The sequence below is a fragment of the Pelodiscus sinensis genome, chromosome 1, assembly GCF_052426305.1.
Source record: "Pelodiscus sinensis isolate ZL-2025 chromosome 1, ASM5242630v1, whole genome shotgun sequence".
Classification (NCBI taxonomy): Eukaryota; Metazoa; Chordata; order Testudines; family Trionychidae; genus Pelodiscus; species Pelodiscus sinensis.
In genome coordinates, this window is record NC_143052.1 from 248,709,266 (window position 1) to 248,722,170 (window position 12,905).

Here is a 12,905-nt window from a genome sequence, read left to right on the forward strand (position 1 = left end):
GCCCTGATCTTGACTGAGGTCTCTTGGGCTACATCTAGACTGCAAGCCTCTTTCGAAAGAGGCTTTTTCAAAAGACACTTTTGAAAAAGAGTGTCTAGACTACAACCAGTACTTTTGAAAAAGCAAGTCGCGTTTTTGAAAGAGAGCACCCAGACAGCCTGTGTGCTTTCTTTCGAAAAAGCACAGTTTGCATTACATAGTGCCTTTTTTCAAAAGATCACTTTAGAAAAAAGGTGTTCTTCCTCGTAAAAAGAGGTTTTCCATGATAAAAAAACCTGCCACATTCTTTCAATTTACTTTCGAAAGAATGTGGCAGCAGTCTAGACACAGGGGAAGTTTTTTTTTGAAAAAAGACTACTTTTTTTTTGAAAAAACCCTGTAGTCTAGACTCACCCTTGGTGCTACTGTAATACCATCAATAATATTATTATTTCAGAAGCTTCAGGGGGTAGCCGAATTAGTCTGTACAGGTAAACTGAAAAAATAACTAATATTCTGGTAGCACTTTATAGACTAATAATCTACATGTTTTGTTAGTTTATAAAGTGCTACCAGGCTATTTATTATTATTTAAGGGAAACTTACACTCATCAACACTTTGGCTTTTATCTTACTATCACACATCTCTGTATAAAACTGGTGGATATTGTCAATGGCACTTAAAGAATTCAGAAGCCTCTCTACAACACACTTTTATAATTGCAGCAACCCTCCCCAGTTGTGCATAAGTTAAGTTAGCTTGTCTTCATTGTGCTACAACAACCTTGTCAAAGTAAATTTACAACATATGCTGATAATGGCTATTTAGTGTGCAGTTACTTTGCATTAAAGATAATAAACCAGTATGAGCTAAATTATGTCTTGTATCATGAATACAGACTATGCACGGTAGCTAATGGGTATGCTGGGCCTAAGCTGAAGTCTATCACCATAAATGGAGCCACTCCAACTGACATCATTGGACTTTGGGCCAGCCCTTAGACTGTTTAGGCACTGTTATAATGTACTATGTCAGAGAAAATTATTAAAAATAATAAATATATATGATTAAATCAATCCATAAACATCATTCCAGGCATGAAGCTATTTCAGGCTCCCTAACACAATCAGAGTAGGTTTATTTCTGCTAATTTTACGTTACCATAAAAATAAAGGAAATTAAGTCAGAATTTAATTTGTTCATTATGTCGGAGAATGCATTGTATTGCAAGCTGTCATGGAAACTGTATCTTTGATCCTGAAATCATTAAAAAAAAAATTAAGGAAAAATAGAAGATCACAATGTTTGTATCGGAAGATTAATGAGCTGTCTAAGCTGATTGCTTTTTTCAGTGACTTCATGATGTTATAGAAGTTCATAATAAAATGAGTTTTATAAAGTTTAAATACTGAAAAAATTCATATCCTGTTTATCAGTAACAAAGGCAGGATTCAACACACATCACTTTGCCAGTTTCGCTTTCTATTTATGGCAAATTTGCTTTGTTGGAAACTATTCAACATATCCTAACTACTTGAGAAGAGTGTATGCTGGCTGATTTGATTTCCTAGCATATTTTTCCCTAGACACTTGTCATATGATTACATTTTACAGTATAATAGGAACATTCATGGAGAATTCATTGATCTCCATTCATATTGCATCCTATATAAAATAAAGCATACTTCTCAGAGAAAACTGCTGTAATTATATTATCAGTTACGTGACATATCAATACCATTATTGATTTTTCTGGTCAATTGTTGGAGATTTGCCAACACTCACATGACAAAATCCTATGTTCAGGAGTTTATAACGGACCCATGAGAAAAACATAGACTTATAAAATTGAAAGAAATCTTGACAGTCTCCTGCACTAATTGCAGGATCAAAAACCACCCAGGCCATCCCCGACAGATGTTTGTCTACCTGCTCTTAAAAATCTTCAGTGATAGACCTTCCTCAACCTTCCTAGGAATTTATTCCACTGGTTAACTACTCTGACAGGAAGTTTTCCTCAGGTCCAACCTAAATGTCCCTTGCTACAATTTAAGCCCATTACTTCTTGTCCTTTCATCAGAGTCTAAGAAGAATAATTTTTCTCCCCCCTCCTTGTAACAATCTTTTAGATACTTGAAAACTGTAATCATATCTTCTCTCAGTCTTCTCTTTTTCAGGCTAAGAAAACCCACTTACTTCAATATTCCCTCATAGGTCTTATTTTCTAGACCTTTAATCATTTTGGTTGCTCTTCTCTGCGCTTTTTCCAATCTGTCCACCCTGAAATTTGGCACCCAGAACTGGACACAATACTCCAGTTGAGGCCTAATCAGTGATAATACATCCCAGAATGTTGTTTTCTTTTTTTTCAACTGTGTCACACTGTTGACTCATATTTAGCTTGTGAACCCCAGATCCCTTTCACAGTACTCCTTCCTAGACAATCATTTCCCATCATGTATTTGTGCAACTGATTGCTCTTTCCTAAATGGAGTACTTTTTATTTGTCCTTATTGAATTCAAACCTATTTACTTTATACCATTTCTCCAGTTTGTCCAGATCATTTTGAATTATAATCCTGGGCTTCAAAGCACTGGCAACCTCTCTCACCTTGGTATCATCTGCAAACTTACATGCCATTATCTAAATCATTGATAACAATATTGAACAGAACTGAATCCAGAACTGATCCTTGTGGAATCCCACTCAATATGCCCTTTTACCATGACTGTGAATGATTAATAATTAACCTCTGGGAATGGTTTTCTAACCAGTTATGCATCCACCTTATAACAGCTCCCTCTAAGTTGTATTTTTCTATATTGTTAAAGCGAAAGTAATGCAAGATGGTATCAAAAGTCTTACTAAAGCCTAGATATACCACTTCTATCACTTCCCCCCATCCACAAAGATTATTACCCTGTCAAAGAAAGTTATCAGGTTGGTTTGATATGATTTGTTCTTTGCAAATCCATGCTATTACTTATCACTTTTTCATCTTGTAGATGTTTGCAAATTGATTCCTTAATTATTTGCTCCATTATCTTTCCTGATACAGAAGTTAAGCTAGCTGAGCTGTAATTCCCTGGTAGTCCTTATTTCCGTTAAAAAAATAGATTTTGTGGTGGAGCACACATACCCTGTCCCAAGAGGGGAGATCACAAAGTGTGTGAACACCACCATTACCACTGCCAGGTCTGTCAGTGACCTAAGTCTACGGAGTAGCCCTTGGATACAAGGCAGAATGATCTAATGGCCAGAGTCCAGGGAGTAGTCCTTGGGTGCAGAGCAGTATGGCCTAATGGGCAGAGTCTGTTGAGCAGCCCCTTGGGTGCAGGGTGGCATTGCCTAATGGCTAGAGATTATAGAGCAGCACTTGGTAAGGGCACCCAGGCCCTGTCAGTGATGGAAAAATCCACAATTTGCTCAGCATGGAATCCAATCAAAACACACCAAGTTCATTTAGGTGGGAGACACCATTCATGCACCCTCCCTGGGTCACTTCCTACCATCTCTTGTGGTGGGATGATCCATGAAGCTTCAGGGTCCTCCAACTCCACAGCACAAATTACTCCCCAGGCCTCTGCTTGCTCTGGAGGCTCACTTCAGTCTCCTGGTTCAATGGCTTTCATTGTCAGGATCTGTGGTTGGTCCATGTGTGGAGCTCCTGCCACAGGTCCTTCATCTCCAGCATCCAGCCCAAACTGAGCAGAACTGCTTCTTTTTATGCTAGCCAGCACTTGTAGCAGGCCCAGCATGGCTGGAGGGTAGACAGGACTTCCTATACCCAATGTATTAGCTCCTTCCAGCCTAGTGTGGGGGTATGCACACCCCATTACAGATGGGCACTATATTTGTACTTTTCTGGTCTTCTGGAATATCTCCTGTATTCCATGCCTCAGATATCTCCTCAGTCAAATCCTTGAGTATTCAAGGATGCATGTTCATCAGGCCTTGGTGCCTTGAAGACATCTAACTTTTCTAAGTTATTTTTATCATGTTCTTTCCCTGTTTTGGCTTCTGATTCTACTCCATTTTCACTGGCATTCACTATGTTAGGCATCCAATCACCACAAACCTTGGTGAAAATGGAAGTAAAAAATGTATTAAATACATCTGCCATTTCCACATTATTTGTTACTGTTTTTCCCTCTTCATTGAGTAACTGGTCTGCCCTGTTTTTGGTCTTCCTCTTGCTTCTAATGTATTTGTAGAATGTCTTCTTATTACCTTTTATGTCTCTAGCTGGATCAAGCTTGTTTTTTACCTTGTTTTGTGCCTTACTAATTATGCCTCTACATTCTTGTGTTATTTGTGTATATCCATTGTTTGTAATTTGACCTACTTTCTATTTTTTTAGGACTTATTTTTAATTCTTTGATCGTTCAGGATCCCCTGGTTAAGCCAGGATGATCTATTGCCATGCTATCTGTCTTTCCTATCCAGCCCTGCCCCAGAACAATGATTGAAATCAAGAAAAACAAACTTTTTTTGAGTCAAGGACCAGAGCAGTGCCAAGTAAATCTTCTAGTATTACATAAGCAAAACTGAAAGTTTTGGTTCTCTAATCTAATCAACAGATTATGTGTTGGCTGTTTCCATTCTTTATTCTGCTATTTTCGACATGGTCCAACAAAGAATGCAGTGGTTACATAAAATCACATGGCCAGTCCAATGTTCAGTTTGCCAAACAGCATGGTATGTAAATTTTTAAAATCCTGAAATCTTATACCATTCTTAGTAAGTAAGTAGTGACTTATTGGAATACATAAACAAAGTGGCTGTGTCTACACTGGGCCACTTATTCCGGAAAATCAGCCGCTTTTCCGGAATAAGCTGCGAGCTGTCTACACTGGCCCTTGAATTTCCGGAAATTTCCGGATGCTCTACTGTACAAAATCAGCCACTATTCCGGAAAAACTATTCTGCTCCTGCTCGGGCATAAGTCCTTATTCCAGAACACTGTTCCGGAAAAGGGCCAGTGTAGACAGCCCAGTAGTCTTTTCCGGAAAAGTGCGTCTACATTGGCCATAGACGCTTTTCCGGAAAAAGGCCTTTTCCGGAAAAGCAGCCTGCCAATGTAGACGCTCCTTTTCCGGAAAAACTGAAAACGGAATAGTATTCCATTTTAAGCAGTTCCGGAAATTCATGCCAGTGTAGACACAGCCACTAGTATGTATTTTAAAGGTGTTAAAATGAAATCAATTAAAACATGGGTATTGAAAAAAGGAGGAAACTATACTTCCAATACAAAACAGTTCTATGTCAACAATATTCTGAAGTAGTGAAGTTAATAATGACTTAGATGTTCTGAGTTAGAATACTGTAAATGAGCATTGTTTCAGTAACCTGTACACAAAGAAAAAACCATGATTTACAGATTCCAGATGTTATAGAAGAATTCAGTAAAAGAAAAACTAAGGTGAAGTTCATTATACTATACTATTAGATACAAAGTAATACTTTAATGAATAGTGTTGTACCATGACTAAATTTATTAAAAGACAATAAAGTGGTATGAATGAGCTGCTGTGGCAAACTCAGTATTAATGTGATCCCTGAAATTTGGAGGTAGGTGGGGCTAAAGGCCCTGAATAACCTCAGTTTTCTAAACTGGGGCTGTGTCTAAACTACATCTCTTTTCTCGAAAAAGGGATGTAAATTAGACACTTTGAAATTGCAAATGAAGCTGGGATTTAAATTTCCTGCTTTTCATTTGCATAATGGTGGCCACGGTTTTTTTTAGAAAAGTGGATTTTCAAGTGAAAAGTGGCTGTTTACATGGGGATCATTTGAAAATAAAGCCTTTTTTTGAAAGATCCTGTACTCCTGAAAAAATGAGGAGTACAGGATCTTTTAAAAAAGGGTTTTATTTTGGAACGATCTCTGTCTAAACAGCCGTTTTTCTTTCGAAAGCCCCTTTTTGAAAAAACCCCCACAGCTGCCATTATGCAAATGAAGCACAGGAAATTTAACTCCCAGCTTCATTTGCAATTTCGAAATGTCTAATTTACTTCTCTTTTTCGAGAAAGGGGATGTAAGCTAGATGTACCGTGGTAGTTCAATATGCGTTAAAAACATTTTGCCTCATCTACAAGAGGCTATTAATACATTAGCAAACAAAAGTCACTACATATCCAAATCTTAGTCTAGATTAGGCATTAGTGTTCCATTTTGCTTTCACTTATGGACCAAATAATGTGACTCTCAAAAAAATATCTGTGGTCACCATAAAAGGAAAATGATTTGCTAAATGGACATTGTTTAAAAACAAAAGGAACAATTGCTATCCAAATTACCAACAACTGCTATCCATATTTCGTCTCAAGAAGTTTTAATCTACATTATCTAACAGATTTAACTGTCAAAGGGTTTTGTTGTCAATAGAGGTTTTTCATGATTAAGAAATAGAACTGATCACTGTATTATTTGTCTCAGTAATTTACAATTAGTAAATGGGCATCTAGTTCAGACATCATCACATTTGGCGAATTGTAATACCATAGACTGCAGCACTAGCAGAGAGACCATGAGCCAATGAGCAAATGCAACCATTTGCAACGATGTACAGTAAAACTCCATTGGTCTGGCATCCAATGCTCCGGCACTCCTGATGGTCCGGCACCATCGGGAACCAGGAAGTGCTCCGGGCAGCCGGACAATTGAGCTACTCTGCACCCGGCTTCCCCGATTCAGCCGCTGCTGAAAGTGACCAGCAGCTGAATCTGGAAAGCCAGGGGAAGAGCAGCAGAGCAGCTGGGTGCTGACGGGTTAGTCCCGTAGTGCTGCCCCTCGGGGTTATGGGACCAACCCGGCAGCACTCCTGCTGCTCTTGGGGATGCCAGGGGCAGAGCAGCTGGAGTGCTGCCGGGTTGGTCCCGCAGCGCCGAGGGGTGGCGCTACCAGACCAACCTGGCAGCACCCCAGCTGCTCTGCCGCAGCCATCCCCGATTCAGCCGCTGTTGAAACTGACCAGCAGTGGCTGAATCGGGGACGCCTGGGGCAGAGCCGGACTATCAGAAGGGGGGGGCTATGAGGGGTCTGGGGTGGCATCGCCCCCACCCCACCCCACCCCAGACCCCTCTTTGCCCCTCCTTCCAATAGTCCGGCATATCTGATAATCTGGCACCCCCTGGGTCCTAAAGGTGCTGGATTATCGGAAGTTTTTTGTATCTATGTACTTGGTTATCAGATCCATACCTCACCCTTAACATGGCCTTTGGAATTTGAGTCAGTGTAAAAAACCTCATCTCATGCTGCAATTTGTCTTTATTATTAACTGAAAAAAATCACAGCACCACACCATAAAACTCCATAAAACACCACCTAGGCAGCCCCTGGGGCCTAAGATTTCCCTCCCAGACCTGGTTCCCTCACTTTCTATTCCACACTGTGCACCCTTGTAATAAAAATGGAGTTAATTAACTGATCTGTCACAATGCACAAGCAGAATTCCACCAGCTTTACGAATTATGTCAACAACTATCCATCCCAATAACATCCTATGGATTTAGGACACATGTACAGGAGAGGTTTTGTTTTCTGCAAAAGCACAAATAATGGCAGTGAGAAGCCTAATTCTCATTGACTTTCACTGAAACATACAAATGTAAGTTAATTGAAAGTCAATGATAGTTGCTTACCATTTGGGTCTTTGAAAATGTCCCCCTATAATTGCATATTTATATAATTAACCACAAAAGGTTAGAAGGGACTGCTCTGGAGTTTCACTTCACTCTCCAATACTGTGTGTTGGGGGCTGGTTTGTTTGCCTTTATTTTTAGAAATACTACTGAGAAAATATGCAAGCAAAAATGAATTTAGTAACAAAAAACTATAGCTTTATGCCTTTGTAATTTTGCAGTTGTTAGTGCCCGGGGAAGTTGTCTTGCTTAAAGCTTTAAGTGTTTACAAATATTTGTCTATATTGAAGACTGAACAAAATTTGTTAGAATGTCTTATTTAAACCCAGAAAATCAATATAATTCATAATTGTGTTTAAAAGCTTAGTAGGCATTACAACCTTTATTAGTGCATAACATTTAGCTTCCTTCTCTGTCTCACACACACAGAGACACGTACTAAAATAATTGTTTGTGAAGATTTCCATCATTAAACTGAATTTCTCTTCCTTTTGTGGGTCCAAATCTCAGTTCTTACCATTTATTTTTCTAAAGATGAATTTACCATAATCACTTTGTGCCCTCCAAAATTGTGGCTAGCACAGTATATTCTGTTGCTATGCCAGATATTTTTAGAACTGAAAGCTATATATAAATGAAGCATAAACACAATATATTGAATGAATTTTAAGCACATGGTTTCTCAGCATAATGCCTTCTAAACACTACAGATATTCATCTAAAAAGCTGTGTTGTCCTAAAATATATTCCTTTGTTAAATTCATACTGCTAACCCTTTATGGTATTGACAGCCTATTATTTTTCATATGTGCCATCTTTATGGAGGAAACTGAAAGAACAACTAATTATATACTTTGCAAATGAGCGTAGCAGAATAGCTTTTGTTCACCAAAAATCTTAAGTCTATTCAACATGAATGCAGAATTCACTACAGATTTTTTTAAATGTACAGCCACTTTAGTGGCATGTGAAGTTTAACATTTGAAGCTAATTGTACTCATTGCTTTGGCGGCTGTAAATTCATCCAGTTTCCCTAACCACATTGCATTTGTACTTAGGCCTTAATTGATCATTTTGCTGAGAGTTTGTGTGTGTTGTTGCGTGATTGACGTGAGCACTATTATTTTTAAAGGTTGAACAAGCATTGTTGGAAAAGGGCATGGTGGTAAGCAATTAAAAAGAAGGTCAGTAAAATAAATCTATTAACAAAAGCATAATGTTTTTGTGGGATGTTTCATACCTAAAATCTCACAAAGCTTTCTCATAAATAATTGTAGAAATAAACTTTGGCAACCTTGTGTTTGTAGTACTATGAACCCAAAAGTAGTTTACTGTAGGTGAGGAGAAGCTGAAGTTTGGGATTTTGGAATAATTATCATTTAAAAATCAAAGCTGAATCCAAAACTATTTAAGATAAGAGTTATAATAGGGGCAATCTATTTCTAAAAAATCAGCCCAGTAAATTGCAGACAATAAAAATATTCATGATAAGCATAGGTCATTTTAGTCCTCTGGTTTATATTGTACCTATCAGCATAGTATCTAAGCCTCATAGATATTACTGTGTTGGGGTTTTTTAAAATTGTATTTTCCCTCCTTCCACCCTCATTCTCTTTTGTCTTTGCATTGTGGTACTGCATTTTTCATTAAAACATTCTAAAACTGAAGAAACAGGGATAATTTCCTGGTCTTATTTACATAAATAATGAGAATTAGTGCTGTCTTTGAGGAACAACTTTTGGTGACTCTTCTCTGTCAGTAAGAAATTGCCACTGCTGGAGGCATATAGATGTTGTTGGTTGGGCCACTGCCAAGAATGCTGGCCTCATGTGGCATGACTGGTGAGACAAGTGCATATTTAGGACGTACAGGTTTGTCACCTTAATTTAAGCAATATAAAAACAGCTTTTATCAGCTCTACAACACTGAAATTCTACAACAGTAAAATTTCACTGCATACTTATTTGTTTCTCGTTTTGAATGTTTTTCTGCCAAAACGTAGTTTTATTGCCTTTTCTATTATTAATCTGTGCTAAGCTTTGCACTCAGAAAATTGCAATTCTTAGCATTTATTACAGGTCTTGGAAGATACTATAGGATGACATTTGACAGGTTGCTTGCATACAAATGACTGGAAATATTGCTACCATTTTTGTGGATTTCTGTACATACTGCTTTGTTTATTTTCTTTTTATGCTTTTTATTCAATGTTATTAATACTTGAGATAGGCTGAACTGGTTGATTCAGAAACCTACAAAAGTGAAGTTACTTCTAGTAATTTTGCAGGATGTCATTGCTTAATTTACATAGTTCAGACAGTTTTCCCAACTGACAATTGCAGGAACATTTGCTGAAATTGTGTTTGTGTGTCTGTGTGTTGGTGAGTAAGAGAGAGAGAGAGAAAGAACTTTTTATTTTCAAGACATAAGCCAACTTCCAATTAGAGGGAAGTCAAGATGGGTGATTAGAAGAAAACTTGGGGACATTTATTCCATAAGTAACTTGCAATATGACTTTCTCTCATCACTTGTTAGACAAGCAGGTAAGAGACAATTAGTGCATTTGTGATTGTTTGTTTGTTTGATTGATTGATTGATTGATTGATTGATTGATTGCCTCCTGTCCAGAAAGTGCAAAACTCGAAAAGGATCATTAGGCACTTGTTCCTTGCAAGGAACCAGAGGGTAAGCATGAGTGTGAGAGAGAAAAAAAAATAAGCAAACTGATACTGCAGTGTAGTTGTAGGCATGTCAGTCACAGGATACTGGAGAAACAAAGTGGGTCAGGTAATACCTGAGACAGTTGGTCCAATAAAAGATATTACCTCACACATCTTTTCATTCTTGAGGAGGACAGGGGCTTCTCTATTGGGATGTTTTATAAACTTTGAATTGGGTCTCTCAGTGGGGACTGAACTTTATGTGATTAGGTCACAGGTTGAACAGCAGAAGAACTGGTAAGAGGCAAACAGCCTAGAGAAGGCTATTGACACAGTGATCCAGCAGAGCATCACACCCTAACACAAGGGTGAGCGTATAGTGATGAGGATACTGTTTAACACGCTTACCCCATAATTTATTGCATCTCTCTCACCAGCATTTCATAATGGTCACTGTTAGCCTCAGTGTAATGAGATAGATGGACAGCTGGTCTGATGCAGTATGTCAATTGCTATTTTTGTAAGTCCATTAATAATGCCTACCTTATGCATATTCCAGTTAGTCCATTTTGATTTTAAGATACAGTGGAAGATCCACCTCTTGTCTTTGTTCCCTGAGAAAGTACAGAGGGATGGAGTACATAAAGAAAGAAAAGACTGAGAGAAAAAGATCTCAAAAATGCAGTATGGCTTCATGGTTCAATTGAATATTTTATGGATATTATGGTTTGTATAAGGAAAGACTTAACTCTGAATTTTCTGTTTCTGACTTAAAAAATCAAATGTTCTTGAAATGCATAATACATTCATATCAAGGCTGTTCCCTACTCTGGAAACTTTAAAATACTTTGTCAATAAAGGTTTGCATTAAAAACTTCCTAAGGTCATAGATTCCCTGGGCTTGGATTGGTATCACTGCCACCATGCAAATGCAAAAAATACCTCTGAAAAATGAAGGAAGGTGCATTTGGGAATTATTTCCTGTAAGGTGCCATCAAACTCTTTTAACTCCCCCTTAACCCTCCACCCTCCAGAGAGAACTTGAAAACTGTAATTTCTTTCATTAGTTTGGCTTTGCAATCTTAGGCACATGTACACAGAACCTCCTGTGGAGGATTGGGCTAAAAGGAATCTCATGAGGTTCAACAAGTACATGTGCAAAGTCCTGCAATTATGATGGAAGAATCCCAAACAGTGCTACAAGCTGAGGAACAAATGGCTAAGTAACAGTTCTGCAGCAAAGACCTGGGGATTACAGTGGATGAGAAGCTGGATATGAGTCAACATTGTGCACTTGAAGCCAAGAAGGCTAACTGAATTAGTAGGAGCACTGCCAGCAGATCTAGGGAAGCAATTATTCCCCTTTCTTCGGCACTGGTGAGGCCACATCTGGGGCTGTGTCTACACTGGCATCCCTTCCGGAAAAGGGATGCTAATGTAGCACTTTGGAATAGGCAAATCCACGGGGGATTTAAATATCCCCCGTGGTATTTGCATTAACATGGCTGCCGCTTTTTTCCGGCTTGGAGATAAGCCGGAGAAAAGCGCCAGTCTAGACGTGATTCTCCGGAAAATAAAGTATGAATAAGAAATCCTCCGGAAAAGGGCTTATTTTCCGGAGAATCACGTCTAGATCGGTGCTTTTCTCTGGCTTATCTCCAAGCCGGAAAAAAGCGGCAGCCATGTTAATGCAAATACCGCAGGGGATATTTAAATCCTCCGTGGATTTGCCTATTCCAAAGTGCTACATTAGCATCCCTTTTCCGGAAGGGATGCCAGTGTAGACACAGCCCTGGAGTATTGTGTTTAATTCTGGTCTCCTCCCCCCATTACAGAAAGGATGTGGACTAATTGGACAGAGTCCAACAGAAGGCAGCAACAATGATTAGAGGGCTAGAGCACATGACTTGTGAGGAGAGGCTGCAGGATTTGGGCTTATTTAGTCTACAGAAGAGAAGTGTGTGTGTGGGGCGGGGGAATTTGGTAGCAGCCTTTAACTACCTGGAGGAGGGTTGCAAAGAGAATGGAGAGAGGCTGTTCTCAGTAGTGACAGATGACAGAACAAGGAGCAGTTGTCTCAAGTTTCACTGGAATGGGTTACCTAGGGAGATGGTAAAATCTCCATCCCTAGAGGTTTTTATGTCCCAGCTTTACAAAACGGCTGTGTCTACACTGGTCACATAACCCGTAATAGCTATGGAAATGAGAGAAGTCAGAATAGGGAAATGTGCGGGGGATTTAAATATCCCCCGCGGGATTTAAATAAACATGGCCGCTGCTTTTTTCCGGCTTGGGGAAAAGCCGGAAAAGAGCGTCCAGACTGGTGCGATCAACCAGAATAAAGCCATATTCCAGAGGATCTCTTATTCCTACTTGCAAGGATGGGCTTTATTCCGGAGGATCGCGCCAGTCTGGACACTCTTTTCCGGCTTTTCCCCAAGCCGGAAAAAAGCGGCGGCCATGTTTATTTAAATCCCGCGGGGGATATTTAAATCCCCCGCACATTTCCCTATTCTGACTTCTCTCATTTCCATAGCTATTACGGGTTATGTGGCCAGTGTAGACACAGCCAACCTGACTGGGATGATTTAGTTGGGGTTGGTCCTACTTTGGGTGAGGGG